Genomic DNA, 19276 nt, shown 5'->3' with positions numbered 1-19276 from the left:
GCAATTTTAGGTGTCCTGTATTTGTCTGTTAGACTGCCAGCACCACTCCAGAAGGCCCAGATCTCCAGTATTATGTTGTATCAGCTAGCCCTATGTGGAAGGGTTGCATACTCAAACATACACACCTACATTACCATGTTCATGTTCTGGATAAGTACCTAGGGTACATTAACTAAATAAACTAGATCCCTATTGAGACATCTAGCTCACAGGTAGTCATTTAGACAGAATAAAATAAAATAAAATAAAATAAAATAAAATAAAATAAAATAAAATAAAATAAAATAAAATAAAATAAAATAAAATAAAATATCCACTATCTAGAACTTAAAAAGAAGTTTTTAGAACTAGAGACTATTTGTCTCTAGTTTTTGATCTGAAAACAGATATATGTGTGTGGTAAGCAGCAAGCCAATCAAACAAGATGCTGAACATCTGCGTATGTACAGAAGGTTATCTTTGTGTGTCTAGGGAAAACTGTGATTCCTGTGAGCTTTTCAGGTTCCTAGAATATTACCTGGGATTTTTGTGGCTCTAGGCCACATGTAAAATGTAAATGTAAAAAAAAGGGGCATGTAAAATGTAATGTAAAAAATAAATGTAAATGTAAAAAAAAAAAAAAAAAGTAATGTAAAGGAGAGGGGCTCCATGAGTTTATGGGCTTCTGAAGTTAACTAGTAAGTAACATGAAGACTATGTGTATCCTCTTCTGAATATAAATCTTGTGCTAGATACCATTTTTTGTTGATGTTGTTGTTTGTTTTTATTTAACTTCAACCCCTTGGAAGTTTATCTTATGGGAAGCAGAGGATTGAAGCCGTCTTCTTAGTCTTACAGCCACTGACAAGATTGCACATAGCTGTTCTGGATGGATAGGAGTGAATTTGAAAATGTTGTTGTTTCAGAGAAGGCTGAAGGAGAGGAAATAGTCTGCATTTTGTTTTTGAGAAACTGACTGGATACTTCATTTCATTAAGTGCCTTTAAAAATCCTAGTATTGTATTGCTTGAGGAAATAATGTAACGTAGTTCTTTAATAGTGAAAAATTACCAAATTATTTCTATTCTGTTCTGAATACAAGAAATTCACCACAATTATACTAATCACTGCCCTGAAAACATACTGATACAGCTGTTGAGTGACTAGGGTAGATGATGGCATGTTTCTTTCTCTCTGAAATGAAAATAAAATAAAACATTTTATTTATTTATTTATTTATTTTTCCCAGCAGGAAGTCAAACTATTTGTAGAAATGTCTTAGAACTGAAAATCATTATTTGATTCAGAAGGTAAATGTTTGTTTGTACATGTGAATATATTATTCATTTAGATTTAATTGAATTACATTTTAGACCCAGACACCTAGTATTATTGTTCAGCTGTATATTTTATAACAGCTTTTTTTTTTTTTTCTATTGACATTTTGACCAAAATAACTATATACAGCATTTTTTCTATTGAATCCTTTATTATAAAAGACAAAAAGTTTCTACCTAAAAGGTTCATTACTAAAAAAATGACAGTTTAAAAAATGACATTTTCTTTCATATATGCTGCTTTGCATTATTCTTTCCCAAGGACACACACACACAAGAGAGAGAGAGAAAGAGAAAGAAAACACAACATGATGTGCAATATTGTTATCCACTACTTGAAATAAAGTTCAGAATTATAGTGTGTAGGTGAAACTATCTAGGTCACATCAAATTTAGATTCCGTCTGTTTTCAGGTATTACAGTGGCTTCCTCTCCTGATCAGATATGAACTATCACTATTTTTTTAACCTGTATGTGTCTTCAATGATAGTGATAGAAATTTATCCATCTGTGCTCACAGCATGAATATGGATTTAAAGCTTACACAACTATTCACAGAATGTTATCAAAACCAGATAAAATCTTTGTTTTATTTTTTTTTTGTTTTAACATTATTTTTAGCAAATAAATGGTAAAAATTGTTGCTCAGTTATTATTTAAAAAATCTGCAATTTTTGTTGTTGTAAGAAATGAATAATTTCCACTTATATTTATTAATAAATTTCACCACTTCCCTGGGCAACCCATTCCAAGGCATGACTACTCTTTCTCAGAAGAAATATAAACTATACCTTCCCTGGTGCAACTTGAATCCATTTCATCTAGTCCTATACCTAGTTATCTGCAAGAACAGGTTGACAGCCAGTTCACCACAACTTTCTTTCAGGTTGTTGTAGAGAGCAATAAGGTCTCCCCTGAGCCTCCTCTTCTCCAGACTAAACAACCCCAGTTTCCTCAGCCACTCCTCATATGACTTGTGTTCCAGATCCTTCACCAAAGCCTTTGTAGCCCTTCTCTGGACACGCTTCAGGGCATTGATGTCCTTCTTGTAGTGAGGGGCCCAAAACTGAACACAGAACTCGAGGTGCGGCCTCACCAGAGCAGAGTACGGGGGGATATCTCCTCCCTGGCCCTGCTGGCTACACTATTCCTGATACAAGCCAGGATTCTGTTGACCTTCTTGGCCACCTGGGCACACTGCTGTGTCATGTTCAGGCGAGCATCAACCAACACCCCTTGATCCTTTTCCTCTGCACAGCTTTCCAGCCACTCTGCTCCAAGCCTGTAGCATTGTATGGGGTTGTTGTGACCAAAGTGCAGGATCCAGCTCTTAGCCATGTTGAACCTCATCACATTGCCCATAGATCCATCCTGTCTAGGTTCCTCTGCAGGGCCTTCCTATGCTCTGGCAGATTGATACTTCCCCCCAGCTTGGTGTCGTCTGCGAACTTACTGAGGGTACGCTTAATTCCCTTGTCTAAATCATCAATAAAGATATTAAAGAGGGTGGGCCTCAACACTAACCCTTGGGGAATACCACTTGTGACCAGTCACTAGCTGGATTTCACTCCGTTCACCACTACTTTCTGGGCCTGGCAATCCAGCCAGTTTTTAACCCAGCAAGGAGTGGATCTGTCCAAGCCATGGGCTGCCACCTTCTCCAGAAGAATACAGTGGGAGACAGTGTCAAATGCCTTGCTGAATTCTAAGTAGACTATGTCAACAGACTTTACCTCATCCACCATGTGGGTCTCCTGGTCAGAGAAGGAGATGCACCTGGTCATGTAGGACTTGTCTTTCATGAACCCATGGTGGCTGGGCCTGATCCCCCCACTGTCCCACATATGCTATGTGATTGCATTCGAGATGACCTGTTCCATCTGGGTCCTCCTTACAACCCTTCTTATAGATGGGCATCACATTAGCAAGTCTTCAGTCATCTGGGACCTCTCCGGATGACCATGACTGCTGATGATGGAAAGCGGCACAGCAATCACATCTGCTAACTCCCTCAGTACCCTTGGGTAGATCTCATCTGGCCCCATGTACTTGTGATAGTCCAGGTGAAGCAGCAGGTCTCTGACTGTTTCCACCTGAACTGTGGGGGGTTTCTTCTGTTCCCCATCCCAGACTTCCAGATCAGGAAATTGAGTACCCCAAGGATAAGTGGTCTGACTAGTAAAGACAGATGTAAAGGAGACATTAATTCCCTTCCTTCCTTATAGCTATTTCTAATTATTATATATATGTATATATATATATATACTACATACAACTTTGTATAAGGCTCTAAAAGTTAACTTGTTAACTCTTTTTCAGTTTGTCATTCTTCCCTTCAGAAACTTATACACATACACGTAGTATGACCTGAAATGTAAATGCAAAACAAAACAAATAAACAAACAAAGAGATGGAAAGAACTTACAGATACAACAATATAACACATTAATAGGCAAATGAAGCACATCTACTTCATAATTAGTGTTATAAAAGTAAATATCTATTACTAAAGCTTATTTCCAATTAAAGTTAATTTTCCCTGCATAGAAAAACACTTGCACTGTATTTATAGGTAATTAATTCAAGGAATATATATAATATAATGTAATATATATATAATTATCTGCATGTCAAGGTTTGCTTTTCTGAAGCTGATCAGAATGCTGTCCTAACTCAAGTAATGGACTTCCTATCACAGAATCACAGAATCACAGAATGGCCAAGTTTGGGAGGGACCTCTGGAGATCCTCTAGTCTGACCCTCCTGCCAAGCAAGATCACCTAAAGCACATTGCGCTAGATGGCATCCAGACAGGTTTTGAATATCTCCAGAGAAAGAGACTCCACAGCCTCTCTGGGCAACCTGTGCCAGTGCTCCATCACCCTCACAGTAAATAAGTGCCTTCTCATATTCAGCCGGAACTTCCTGTGCTACAGTTTGTGCCATTTGTCTCTCTTCCTGTTGCTGGGCACAACTGAAAATACCATCCTCTTGACATCCTCCCCTCAGACATTTATGCATATTGATGAGGTCTCCTCTCAGTCTTGTCTTTTCCAGGCTAAACATGACCAGTTCTCTCAGCTTGTCCTCATATGACAGGTGCTCCAGTCCTCTTATCATCTTCATAGCTCTCCTCTGGACTTTCTTCAGTAGCTGTACTGGAGAGCCCAGAACTGGACACAATACTCCAAGCCTTACCAGGGCTGAGTAGAGGGGGAGGATCACCTCCCTTGACCTGCTGGCAGCACTCTTTTTAATGCACCCCACGACCGTTGCACCATTGGCCTTCTTGGCCACAAGGACACATTGCTGACTCGTGGTCAGCCTGTTGTCCACCAGGACTCCCAGGTCCCTCTCCACAGAGCTGTTCTCCAGCAGGTCACCCCACAGCCTATACTGGTGTTTTGGGTTATTCCTCCTTAGGTGTAGGACCCTGAACTTGCCCTTGTTGAACTTCATGAGGTTCTTCTTGGCCCAGCCCTCCAGCCTGTCTATGTCCCTCTGAATGGAAGCACAGCCCTCTGGGGTATCAGCCACTCCTATATTTGTGTTGCCAGCAAACTTGCTAAGGGTGCACTCCATTCCACCATCCAGGTCGTTGATGAATAAGTTGAACAAAATTGGAAACAGTACTGACCCCTGTGGGGCACTGCTAGCTACAGGCCTCCAACTAGACTCTGCACCATTAAGCGCAGCCCTCTGAGCTCTGCTATGCAGCCAAATGCCAATCCACCTCACTGTCCACTCATCTAGACTGCACTTCCTGAGTTTGCCTATGAGGATGCTATGGGAGACAGCGTCAAAAGCCTTTCTAAGGTCAAGGTAGCTCCACCGCTCTCCCCTCATCTACCCAGCCAGTCATCTCATCATAGAAGGATAGCAGATTGGTCAAACATGACTTCCCCTTGTTGAATCCATGTTATTCTATTCCTGATCACCTTGAGATGACCTCCAGGATGAGCTGTTCCAAGGATGACCCTTTCCAGAGATGGAGATCAGGCTGATTGGCCTGTAGTTACTTGGGTCCTCTTTCTTGCTCTTTTTGAAGACTGGTGTGACATTGGCTTTCTTCCTTTTACACTGGGATACTTCCCTGAATTTCTTTGGGGAAATTAATTTATCTGTAAATATGAAATTCATATTATTTGAACCAAGTATTTTGGTCTTCCTGATTTTAGAGAATCATATATATATATATCATTGACAGGAAAAACAAAACAAAACAAAACAAACTTAAATTCAAGATTTTGTCGGAGTAATTAAGCACTACTAATATAATTATTAAAATTTGAAAATCTATAAATATGACAATACTTCTAAATAAATTTATCTACTCTGCAATGCTTGCTAATTATTATCACATCATAGCATAAACTGACCATAAACAAACTTTAATTTAACTAATATTCAGTTTTTAAAATATTTGTTTCAAATGCTGTAATTTTTTTTCTTTCGTTTCCTAGAAAATGCAAGCTATTTATAAGTCTTTTATTTTTCATTTGAATGACAGTTGATTGGCTTATTTCAGTGACATTGAAAGAAGTGGATGATGCTCAAGTCTTCTAAGATGGTAACATACATATTTAGCAAATTGATTGGAAGGCTATTTTACCAAAAATAAACTTGTAAATATTTTTTCTCAGTGCTTCTGATATACCAGTTGTGAGGGAAAAATACTATTTACCTTGTATATCCCAATTTTCTCAATATATTTGCTTTTAGACTAAGGAGTAGTTTATTTGGGTAACACTGTTACATATTGATTTTTATGTGTTTTTTTTTTTTTTTTCTGTTTGACCATCAGGAAATCTAAGCACTGACAGGAGGCAGGTTTTGAATACCTGTGGCGGTTCTGAATACCTGCTGTGCAACCTGCTCCAGGTGGCCCCACTAGAACAGGGGACTCAGATCAGATGTTTTGTGTTTGTTATGATTATGTTCTGGACTGAAAGAAAACATTGCTTATTATTATTTTTTTTTTCCAAGTGATTTCTAGTTAAAAACAAACTAGGGTTCATTTTATAAGGTGCTCTTTTTGTGTGTGTGTGAAAAATTCATTTAAATGCTTAGCTGCAAATATATAAAGAAAATATAGAAATAACTCAGAGTTTGTGGTGGTACTAACCTTTTATTTTGGAAATATAAAATATTTAATCAACATTGTCAGAATATGACAACAACACTTAAAATGTTTAATATTACCAATGTAGACCTGATGTACAGAGAGAAAAGTGTCTTGGTGACAGAGTTTATGGAAAAAAAAAATATGTTACAAATATGGTGAAATAGTTATAAGATTTAAATATGCCAGGAAATCATTGCCAGAGAAATAATGAATGAAGAATACTGTATACTCCAGTGTATATGAGAGACAATAATAATTTTTTGTTTCTTATTAAAAAAAAAAAAAAGTGGTTAACAACTTGCCAAAGTGATAGTTATATCATCAGTTTGAGAATCAGACTTCAAGGAGAGTAGCAGCAAACAAAAGCAAAAATTATTTCGATTTTTAGTTTTCTAGCAATCAGTAAAATTACTGATGAAAACACATATGTACACTTTCCCACCACTTTAAAAATAAATAATTATATAGAGCATTGAGCAAGGTCTTTAGGTGATAGATTTCTCCCTCTCATGCCAAAGAAGGCATTATAGAAGGAATTATTTTGAAGAATAAAAGTGTAAGTCAGATCAGACAGGAATTACTGACATATCTCCAATATGAGGTAGAATAATCTTCTCCTCTGTCAAAGGGATTTAATTGTCTGCCCTGACCTCCATCTGTTCAATTAATTGACTGCATTAGTTTGTGGCAGATATTTTTGGCTGGTATTATGTCTTATTAGTGGGATTTCTTAAGATGATATAATAGTAGCACACAGGAAGCTGTAACTCCTGCCATGTGACAACATACATTTTTTTCAAGACTAACCTAAATCAGTTGACCATGGGCAGGAAAAATATATTAGCTCTTCCTAGTCAACTTGGCAGCTGCAAATTGTATTCTCATCCATTGTTTCTGCAATGTCATCCATGTGGGAATGATTAAAAAATAAATAAATCCTTTATAAAATAAATGAAATCAATTACCTTTACAATGTAAAAATCAATTCTACATATATATCTTTCTTTATATATTCTACATATGTAAAGAGAATAAGAGGAGGTAGGAAAAAAGGACAAGGGAGAATAAAAATTCTGTAGGAAAGAACTGTGATTTAGTGAAAAGAACAAGCTAGTGGTGTGCACTCTGTGAGAAAGGTTTGAGAATTAGCCATAGGACTGAGTAGGCCACATGCAAAAGAGGAAAAAGATGGAAGATATTTTGGTAAGAGGACACATTTTGAAGCATGACAGACCAGTCTAGGAAAGATCATAGAAGCAAATAATATCCTGTGTTGTAAGGGACTCACTAGGACCATCTAGTCTAAATTCTGGCTCCACACAGGACCACCCAAAAATCAAACCGTATGTCTAAGAGTGTTGTCCAAATGCTGCTTGAACTCCAACAGGCTCAGTACCCATGACCCAGGCTCCCTGGGAAGCCTGCTGAAATGCCCAGTCACCCTTTGTTCTTCGGCTAAGTGAAGAAACTTTTCTTGACATCCTACCTGTACCTCTCCTGTCACATCTTTATATTGTTCCCTCAAGTCCTGTCACTGTCCCCAGAGAGCAGAGATCAGTGCCTTGATCCACTCCCTTTGTAGGTCAGATTCTCAGTCTGACTTAAATCAAATGACCTCAGCCACTCTTCATACGTCTTTCCCTCTAGACTCTTCACCATCTTTGTTGCCTTCCTTTGGACACTCTCTAATACTTTTATATCTTTCTTATGCTGTGGCACCCAAAACTGCACAGGTTGAGGTGAGGCTGCACCAGCACAGAATAGAGATGGACAAGATAGTGTAGTATAATGTTTTGTCATAATATCATATTGTTAAAAATATATTTTTTTCTCATTTTTGAATTTATTTTTTTTAATTATGAAATGCACTAGTGTATCTGCTAACCTTCTGTTTTCTTTTCTCAGCTGTGATCAGAACTTTATACTATGTATGAGTCCACAGTACAGCTACTGTGAATATTGCTACATGTATGTGTTTTGTGGTCAAAGAAATCTGTGAAAAATCATATGATTCACTTCTCCATCTGTTTGCAACTTTGACAGTACTCATAGTTTTGCTTTCCTGTGGCAATAGTTAGAGTGTGCTAAATGATAATCGTGTTTCATAGGTTATGTTAGAAAGTCATTCATAAATAGTACTTACTATATCAAAAAGATCATTGGAAACACTTCAGAAAAGAGTTATGTTTTCTGTCTAACTGAGAAATATAAGCATAATAACCATAAACTTCTAACGTAATTCTATTTTTCCTCAAACCTATCAGTTTTATGTTAGGTGTAGATGGTGAAAATGAACTGATTACCTTGTTCACTGAGATGTGTCTTTGCTTAAGGAGGATACCATGCAGTAGTTTTGTTGTTGTTGTTTTTCTGAAATAACAAACAGGAGGATTTTGGGAGGGAGAGTTAGTATTGAAGAATAAAAAGAATGGAAGGTGATGAGAGAAAATAGCTGAAGGTTAGTCTAAATTCTCTGTACTCAATCTCTTACCAATGGATGCCATATCATTTTTAATTTACCACCAGTAGAACTGGTCAAAGAACAGTTCTAAAAATTGGAAACTGAAAGCAGAATATGCTCTTTCTGATTTTATTCATGATAATTTCCTTTGTGTATAAAAATAACAGGAAAATTACAACTTTTCTTAATACTGTATGTCATGGTCACGGGGATAACTGTATATTGGTAAGAGGTAAGAGAAGAAATCATAGTTCTGTATTTCAGCTGTACTTGTACTCCTTACACATAACCTTCAGGATGTTTTTATGGTGGCTAGGGTTCAACATGTTTTATTGTCAAACACTTATGTTACAGTAGGAGGAGTTGCTGCCTGAAGTGTATGCTTCTGTTTTTGACAGAATATCTACATTTTTCACATATGAGTGAGAAGAACATGAGCTTCACTGCTGAGCTTAGTTTAGAGGAGGTATATTCTCATTGTGGTAGGCAAAGATGGAACCTTTCCAGTAATGGGAGTGGCAAGGAGAGCAAGGAGGAAAAATGTAAATTTCAACATTCATTGTTGGCTTTTTTTTTCTACTCTGTTACCAGTTCTACTTACTGCAAAGTAACTAAAATATACTATGCTAAAGTTCTGAAAAATATTTAATGCAAGAAAATATAATTAACTAACTATGAGAAGTTCTGACCTGTGCTATTCTCTGATCATACCTGGGCATTGGCTGAAAGGTAACACTGTGCCTGGAAGTTTGCTAACAACCATACAGAATAAATGCTTTGGTGGGACAGTGCTGTGTAGCTCATGTTCTGTCCCTGTTTAGTTTGCTGCTTACACCTAAATTCCAGTGCTACTGCAGTGACCTGAGAACAAAGATGTATATCCTTAACAGGACTTCCCTATGTTAATATCCTGCTTAATTTTTAGGGGTCCAAATTACAAAATAGAATTCAAGTTCTGAAGTCAACTAATGAAATCACACTTCATTGTGAATTCAGCATAAACAGGACATTAAGCAGATTATATGTCATAGACTTTATTTTGTGTGGATTCTTAAGATCATTGATTGGTGGAGGGAGTACAAGGCAGCAGACAGCATAGGAATGGCTGTCTTGCTCTTGTCTCCTAGATCTAGTGATTCTGGTGACCCCATTCTGTATAACACTTTCTGGAGACTTGAACTGCTGAGGCAAGCTGTCTTTCCTCTTAAAGATAAGAGGCTCAAACCAGCATTTGCCAGAAGAAAAATAACTAAGTTAGAAAGAAAGCAGCACAGGAACAGAAGTTGGAAGACATTCTTCCCTTCTTTTGTGAATTTGTCTACTTTCTAGCAAATACAAAACTTAAGGGGAAGAGTAAGTGAGAAAAAGTGATGATGTGATAGTATTTTTTAAAAATAATCCTGAGTCCCAATTTCATTTTCAGAGTGCTTCATGAAATGACTACCACAAACTGTATAAAGGCTTGCTTGAAAGAGAGAATATCTGTCTCATGGAGTTTCAGCTTTATGAGGCTGCAAAGTCATAGCTTTCTCATAGTTCAAAGGTGAAATTCCCAGGGTAAATGTCTTTGAATTTAGGATCAAAAAGGCTGCACATAGTCCTCACAAGCATCCCAGCCTTGTTTGAAATCTAATGCTTATAACACTAAAGTTGGGAGGTGTGGGTTTAAACTTCAGGTTAATGAGGGTAGTCACTCGATTCTCCCATTTCTAATATGAGCACATAATTATGTCATTATCATATATATGCAAATGAAGACAGTATCACCACCTGGTAACTGAACTAGGTAATACAATGAAAATATCGTGCCTGTGTCTCCCACGTATTTGCGTTTTATGAATATGTGTATTTATTTTATGAATATGAATAGGGCTGCAACTGTTTTTCTGCTGCGTAATGTATTAGGGTAGAGATAACTATGTGCTCAGCTGGATTAAATTGCTTTTCTCACCCTGTATTTCGTAATTATAATACATGTAATGTTTCTTCTTCTTGGACTGGAATGCCAACAGGATGATACCAAATTCTAATCATTAAATAGTCTCAAGAGATCAAATTGCCTAATAATTGGTCTTTCAATCCCTTTCTCAATTAGTCCAACATGGGTTTTAGATTCTTGCATCCCTGAAAAGGACACACACATAGGCTTAATGAAGAAGACAGAAAGAGCCCTGATTTATAGGTAGACAAAAAAAAAAAAAAAAAAAGAAAGATTCCCTCAGGAATTTTCTTAGGTCATTTGACCTTACTTGCTGGAGGGAAGTTAGACACATTCAGGAATATTTATTTTCTGTGTCTTGAAGTGATAGTAGGCGATGATCTTTAATATATGTGAAGTTTTATTTGAATTATAAAGGTCGATTCTACAAAACTAAGAAATGCATAAAATAATGATTTTTGTATGAACCTCTTTCTTTTTCTTTTTATTTTTTTTATATCCATAATTCTAAATTTTACTGAAGACATAAGAAATTTTACTCTACAGGAGATTTTTCCATACTGAAACTCAGAGCTGAACATCCTCTTTCAGATCATGACCTTTTCTTTTGGAGTAACACATCTGAATTTCCAAAAACAGAGGTGGCAAAAAGAAATAGAGAGACCTACAACATTTCTTTTACAAGGTCACAGAAGTAAGAGCTGGAAAATAAGTTAGCAGCCATGCTAGACTGTACTGATTATATTTTTTTACATTTCCCTGAATATATACTTGAGGAATAATATTTTCTTAGACTTCGTAATCACAATTAGACAAAGACTGCCAAATAAATTAAATGTACGTTGCGATCAATGCCTATGGTCATATTTCAAGCATTGGACGCTTTCTGAACGAAAAAGACTTAGTACTCTGTCACACTGCCTTGCTATATATTGTTATATATTACACATTGTTATATATTTTTTCATGATTATGATTTTTTTATGACGTCTCTTAAATTCTAGCTTCAAGCATTTGAATGGCTAGTGTCAATTCAGTCATAAGAAGCTTAAATTCTTAGGAATAGTCAAATTTTGACCTGAATAGAACACACATGGAATTTTGGCATAATTAGTAACTTGAAGAGTTTAAACAGTTTATACCTTGCATTTTTTTCAATGCGTTGAAACAATTGATTTTTTTTGTCACTCCATTGACGTAATTGATGACTCATTTATTTGCAATCTTTACCAACTTATTTCAAGAAGCAGATAAAATCATGAGAATTGCCTACCCATTAAAATTTCTCCATGCTCGTGTGTAATAGCAATTAAAAATACAGTATAAATATCAATGCAAGAAGTCAAACTGTCTTAACTGGGCATTTCGTGTTAGCTTTGGGTCCTCCTGGGTACAATAGTTTTTATCATTTTACATACAGGGAAAAAATAAGGAAAGACTGTATCTGTGATTGTTCAACAACAGCTTTTTCTAACTAAATGCAAATGCTTTTTTTTTTTTTTTTTGGTATCACTACTATTATTATTATTTTGTGTCACTAAATTTTTAAATCCACAAGAGAATATTAATTGTGAATTAATGAGGGATGCATTAGAATGTGATGTAAAAGACAAATGACGGTATTGTGAATTACTAAAAAAAACCTCCAATCCCTATTATCTGCTGAACTTCTGTGATTGAACAGCAGTCTAATCACACTGACATATAGCTTGGTTGATCCATTAATAAATGTAGATATGGTGTTCAAAGTTCTTCAATTGATTTCAGCAATTTCTTGTCCATACTGAGGTTTATAATACTGAGTTAGAGTTATTATAAAGTCTGGAATTTATTTATTTATTTATTTATTGGCAGTATTTGCGATGTAACAAGTGAATAATTACAATATTCTTCTGGTTTTAGGCAATTAACATAGTAAGTTAATCACTAAAATGTATTCTTATCTAGTTCATCCCAAATATGGGATGAACTTTTCTAAGATGCATAATTTTCATAATTTTCCAGTCAGAGGTAGGCCCAGACATGGTATTTGCTTTTATTCCATGCAGTAATTAATGGGGGAAAAAATGATCACACATTTGGAAAGTAAGTCATCAGTAAGTTATCAGTATGGGATGAAAGGAAACATGCTTTTACTGCAACCCACCACTCGTTTCACTAGCACCTAGTTTGGGAGTAATGTCTTCAAAAGTCCCAGCAGCTATTACCCAAATAAATACATAAAGAAGGTAAAATAAATAAAGAAGGTAAATAAAGAAGAAAGTAAATAAAGAAGACAAGTTACATTTCTTTCTGTAGACTCAGCATGTAAAGGTGTATTAAATAGTTGACTGGATAAATATAGATACGCATCTAACTTTTTGTCATAATATCTAAGACATTCTTATATATTATATAAAATATTCTTATTTTTCTATTTAAGATTAATCTAATGGAAATTGCTGATTATATGTTTACCTCTTCCAAAAATTTTAAGGATATACAAAGCAAAATTAGCTAGTTCATGAATAGCAGGAATATCGTCTCCCTTATGTCTTGATATTTTTACATATTTTTTTTCCATGTGTCATTCTGTGTGCATAAATGCATATGTATGAAACTGACTTGGTGAAAATGGCAATTTCCCTAGCAAAAAGCCCATAAAGTGAAAAAGTGGGATATTTTCTGGTTAATATGGTCTTTTTAAAACAATTTTCTTCACAATAATTTTTAAACCATTTAAAGATTTGTTGCATGTGGTGTTCATTCATAGATTATTAAGTATTTAAACTTTTTTTTAAAGAGAGCTGTTTAATAAGAAATTATTTAAAACCCTGATTGTTTCTATCACCATTCAGCTGGCTAAAACCCAATAGTTTTTAATAACTAGAACATGATACTGTAAATAGGCTTTTTATTCTGGCTATTTATCATCTTAGAATTGCTTTTTGTGAAATGAACCTGTCCTGTACTTGCACTTGTGACTGCCTGCAATTTGTTTATATCTTTGCACTGGTTGGCAAATGCTGTGGGTCAGGCTGTTATGGATCAGACTGTGGGGTTGAGATAACAAGTTATATTATTTGTCTTAGCCACCAGTGTGTTTCTTTATGCATTCAGGATCCTTAAAAACAAAATTTCTCATTCATTTCTGATTCATGCATGCAATGAATCACATTATGTGATTGGCTCCGGGCCAGACATGTTCTGCAGCGGAGCAGGGGACTGAGGTGGGCATCAAGGCATCAAGGCCACTCCAGGCAGCTGAGGGAGCCGCCAGGACCTGCCAGGACCCAGCAACCCTTGCGAGGGAGGCTAAGGAGGCATGGGTGGAGCCAGCAGCACCCGAGACCAGGAGCTGTGGACAGGATGGGAAAACAGGGCATGGCACAGCATTCGCGGGGGGTTGGGGGGGGAGGGAGGAGGGGGGAGGGTGCGGCAGTGCACACCAGGAGGGTGAGCAGGGAGGGCAGGGTGCCTCACTGCTCTTTTCCAACGATCTTTTCCAACAATGGTTGTAACCTGCTCATGAAGAGGTCAGCCATGGTATCCACCTGGCAGAAAGCCATGGCCTCTGCATCTCTTGCGGCCTCTCCAACCATAGTCACCAATGTGGCTACCCAGACAGAGATCTCGGAGAAACACGTAAACGAAACACGAAATTGGTCTTGGGCTGCAGGTTGTGCCCGAGTCTTCTGTCACTGTCTGACAGCAGCAGCAGTGGGTGCACCTTTGTGAGGTGTGAGGTGTGCCCAGCTTGAAGAATTGCTCAGCCTAGTGGCAGAGTTTCAGGAAGGGGTGAGTAGGCTGAGGAGCATCAGGGAGTCAGAGAGGGAAACTGACTGGTGGAAGCATACTATACCCTCCCTGAGACAGACTCACAAGCCTGCAACAACACAAGTAACAAAGGTTCCCTTATCCCACCAGACAGGCACTACACAAAAGACAAAAGTCCCCCCATCCTGCCAGGCAGTAGGAGGGGACCTAGATCAAGGTGGGGAATGGAAGCAGGTTTCTGTTCAGGGTGGTAAGTGAGCTCTCTCCCTGCCCACCTCACCTTCCCATCCACCCTTACATAACAGGTATGAGGCTCTAGAATATGACCGTCAAAATGATGTAGAAGAAAGCCCATCCTAGTTGGAAGGGATGCCTAAGGCAAGGCAACCTCCCCTCCTTCCCCCCCCATCACTACATCATAAAGAAAGAATGAAGTCTTATTGTCATGGGGGACTCCCTTCTGAAAGGGACAGAGGGCCTGATTCACCATCCAGACCCAACCCACAGGGAAGTCTGCTGCCTCCTCTGGGGCTGTGATAAGAGACATTGCCAGGAAAGTCACTCACCTGGTACAGCCCTCTGACTACTACCCGCTACTCATTTTTCAGGCTGGTAATGATGAAGTAGCAAGGAGAAGTCCAAGAGCAATCAAAAGGGACTTCAGGGCTTTGGGCCATCTGTTTAAAGGATCAGCAGCACAGGTTGTGTTTCCCTCTGTCCTTCTGATAGGAGGGGTCAGTATTGACAGGCAGACTGGGCTCGTCAATACATGGCTCTGAGACTGGTGAAACCAGCAGAACTCTTTTTTTTTTTTTGATCAAGGGAAGGTCTACTCAACACCAGGCCTGTTGGCAGCAGATGGGATGCACCTCTCTCAGAGGGGGAAAAGAATTTTTGCCCAGGAGTTAGCAGAGCTGACAGGGCTTTAAACTAAAGTTGAAGGGTGAAAGGGATAAAACCAGGCCAACCAGTGATAAACTTAAGGGATGGTGTGCTAGAATCAGAGGGACTGTGTGCTAGTGAGGTTCTTTGGTCTGCTCCACAAGGTGCTGTGTACAATGAGACCCATTTGAAGTGCTTCTATGCAAACGCACGCAGTATGAGGAATAAACTAGATGAGCTGGAAGTCTTGGCCCAGTCCCAGAGCTACAACATCATTGGCATAAGCGAAATGATAACACTGGTGTATAGCAATAGATGGTTACAGGCTCATCAGAAAGGACAGGCAGGGTGGCAGTGGGGTGGTGTTTTATGTGAAGGAGGGGCTGGACTGTGTGGAGCTTGCAGTGAGTGATGTCAAAGTTGAGATCCTCTGGGTAAGGATTAAGGGATGAACAAAGGGGATGTTGTGGAAGTCTATTACAGACCACCATGCCAGGATGACACTGATTAATTATTCTTTGAGGAACTAAGAGATACCTCGAGATGAACTGCCTTTGTCCTTATGGGAGACTTCAACTTGTCAGACATCAACTGGGATTACCACACGGCTGACAAGAGCAGGTCCACAAGGTTCCTAAAGTTCCAATGATAACTTCCTGGTGCAGGTGGTAAGGGAGCCAACTAGGAAAGGTGCTCTCCTAGATCTGTTGCTGGAGAACAGAGAGGGTCTTGTGGGGGATGTTGCAATTGGTGGCCATCTTGGTCATAGTGACCATGAAATGGTCGAGTTTAAAATTTTTGGTGACAGGAGGAAAACTGCCACCAAAACTTCAGCCCTAAAATGGGGAGACTTCAGGCTGCTCAGGGAACTAGTTAGTAAGGTCCACTAAGAAACTGCTTTTGAAGGTGTTGGCATCCATCGGTGCTGGTCAGTCTTTAAGCAATGCCTCAAAAAAGCACAAGATCAGGCAATTCCAAAATATCAGAAGTGAAGCAGGCAGGGCAGAAGCCTGGCCTGGCTGACCAAGGATCTTCAGCTGGAGCTTGGGCAGAAAAAGAAAGTGTGTGGCTGCTGGAAGCAGGGTCAGGCAATGTGGACGGAATACAGGGACGCTGTTTGTGTTTGTAGGGAGAAATTTCATGCGGCCAAAGCCCAATTGGAGTTGAAGCTGGCCAGGTCTGTAGGAGACAGTGAAAAGTTTTTTTTAGATATGTGAAGAGAAAAAGGATGACCAAAGAAAACAAAGGTCCGCTTCTTGATGGGGAAGGTCACCTCATGGATGAGGACATAGGCAAAGCAGAGATGTTTAATGCCTTCTTTGCCTCTATCTTCAATGCTGATGATAGGCTTCGGGACCCAGGGTGCCCTGAGCTAGAAGACCATGATGGTGGGAATGATAAACTCCTAACCAACCCTGAATGTATGCAGGATTTTCTGTTCCACCTGGATCCATACAAGTCCATAGGTCTGGATGGGATTCATCCCAGGGTGCTCAGAATGCTGGCTGACATCATCATGGGACCTCTCTCAATTATTTTTCAATGATCTTGGGAATCTGGAGAGGTCCCAGTAGACTGGAAGCTGGCAAATGTTGTGCCAGTTTTCAAGAAGGGTAAGAAAGAAGACCCTAGCAATTACAGGCCTGTCATTCTCACATCAGTGCCTGGTAAAATTATGGAGAAGATAATCCTTGAAGTCATTGAAGCACACCTGGGGGACAATGCAGTCATCAGTCCTAGACAACATGGGTTCACAAGGAGTAGGTCCTGTTTGACTAACTTGATTTCCTTTTATGAGAAGATCACCCATCTAGTCAATCAAGGGAAACCAGCTGATGTGATCTTTTTGGACTTTGGCAAAGCTTTTGACACAGTTTCCCATAGGATTCTATTTGACAAAATGTCCAGCGTACAGCTAAACAAAAATATGACACGATGGGTGAGCAATTGGCTGATGGGCAGGGCTCAAAGGGTTGTGGTAAATGGGGCCACATCAGGTTTGCAGATGATCACTAGTGGGGTCCCCCAAGGCTCCATTTTAGGTCCAGTCCTCTTCAATGTTTTTATAAACAATTTGGATGTAGGACTTGAATGTGTTCTGAGCAAATTTGTTAATGATACTAAATTGGAGGACCTGTTGACTCTGTTGAGGGTGGAAAGGCCTTGCAGAGAGATCTGGACAGTCTGGACATCAGGGCAATCACTAACTGCATGAAGTTTAACAAAAGCAAGTGCTGGGTCCCACACCTGGGACAGGGCAGTCCTGGCTATACGTACAGACTGGGTGGCGAGATCCTGGAGAGCAGTCCCTCAAGAAGGACATGGGTGTCGTGGCTGGTAGCAAGCCAAATGTGATCCAGCAGTGTGCCCTGTCAGCCAGGAGGGCCAACTGTATCCTGGGGTGCATTCAGCATGGAATTGCTAGTTGGTTAAGGGAAGTGATTGTCCCACTCTACTCTGCACTGGTGCCGCTTCACGTTGACTTCTGAGTGCTGCTCTGGGCACCACGGTACAGAAAGGATGTGAAACTGTTGGCGAGTGTCCAGAGAAGGGCTATAGAGATGGTCAAGAGCCTAGAGGGGAAGATGTATGAGGAGCAGCTGAAGTCAGTTGACCTGTTCAGCCTGGAAAAGAGGACGCTGAGGCGAGACCTCGTTGCGGTCTACAGCTTCCTCACAATGGGTAGTGGAGGGGCAGGCACTGATCTGTTCTCTTTAGTTACCAGTGATAGGACCTGCGGGAATGGTGTCAAGCTGCGACAAGGGAAGTTCAGGCTGGAGATCAGGAAGAGATCCTTCACTGAGAGGGTTGTCATGCACTGGAACAGGCTCCCCAGGGACGTAGTCACAGCACCAAGCCTGTCAGAGTTTAAGAAGCATTTGTATTGTGCACTTAGTCACATAATCTGGATTTCTGGGTAGACCTGTGGGTGCCAGGAGTTGGATCCTCGTGGGTCCCTTCCAACTCGAGATATTCTGTGATAATACGTAGCTGGTATTTTTCCGGTCTCTAGTGTTCAGGTGTTTTACATCATTTGTGGTACATATCCTCAGATAAAGTCATTAAAGAATGCCAGGGGTTTTGAAAGAATTTAGTTTTTGTTTTTCTTTTGCACAGATGCCTGTCTTTGTCTCAAAGAATCAACATAAATATCTCTGTGTATCTGTTTTTTTTTGCTTTGTTTTGTTTTGTTTTGTTTTTAATTTGAAATCACTGTCAATAAGTACTTAACTTGGAATTTTCTGCTTTTGAAAACTGATTTTCATGAGACAGAGTCCTGACTGAAAATTGAACCTGGTAGTCCACATTTAAAAATGGCTTATGTGATAGTTTGTGTTCATCCCATAAAATGTATAGTATCAGTATTAGTTTCCTATAATAAGGATTTTTCAAACTGTGGAATTGCCATTTGTGATTTTAAGTTGAAAAATGTTTTAAAAGGGAACTCCTCCATTTATTTGGGTAGGGAGAAGAATGTAAGTATTAAGAAGTGTTGTATTGTTATTTATGCTTCTTGTAATGGTATGCAACTTGTATTTCATTAAAAAATAACATGATTTATTTATGATTTGTCTTCTGTCTAAGAATTTAAATTAGGAACATGTAAGAAGGCAAAGTTCCATAGTTGTAACAGTGTAGGTCAAGATCTGATTTCTGAGCAATTGTATTACACATTTATTTTTCAGTTGCAATTGTCCCTTTTTGTCAGAAATTGTACAAATAAAGACAATATGAAAACCAATGCCATAGTATCTAATTTTAACTAATTCCATTTTCACATTTGCTTTGAACTAAGA

The 19276-nt window shown here is 38.8% G+C and overlaps 1 protein-coding gene across 3 annotated transcripts in view; it reads left to right on the top strand.

The window, feature by feature from the left end:
• Positions 1 to 19276, top strand: part of NLGN4X (neuroligin 4 X-linked) — a 199465-nt gene that overhangs the window by 43827 nt on the left and 136362 nt on the right. The gene's annotated exons all lie outside the window — the stretch shown is intronic.

This window comes from Aythya ferina (assembly GCF_964211825.1).
Source record: "Aythya ferina genome assembly, chromosome: 1".
NCBI classification, from domain to species: Eukaryota; Metazoa; Chordata; class Aves; order Anseriformes; family Anatidae; genus Aythya; species Aythya ferina.
This window is presented reverse-complemented; position numbering and strand designations above follow the sequence as displayed.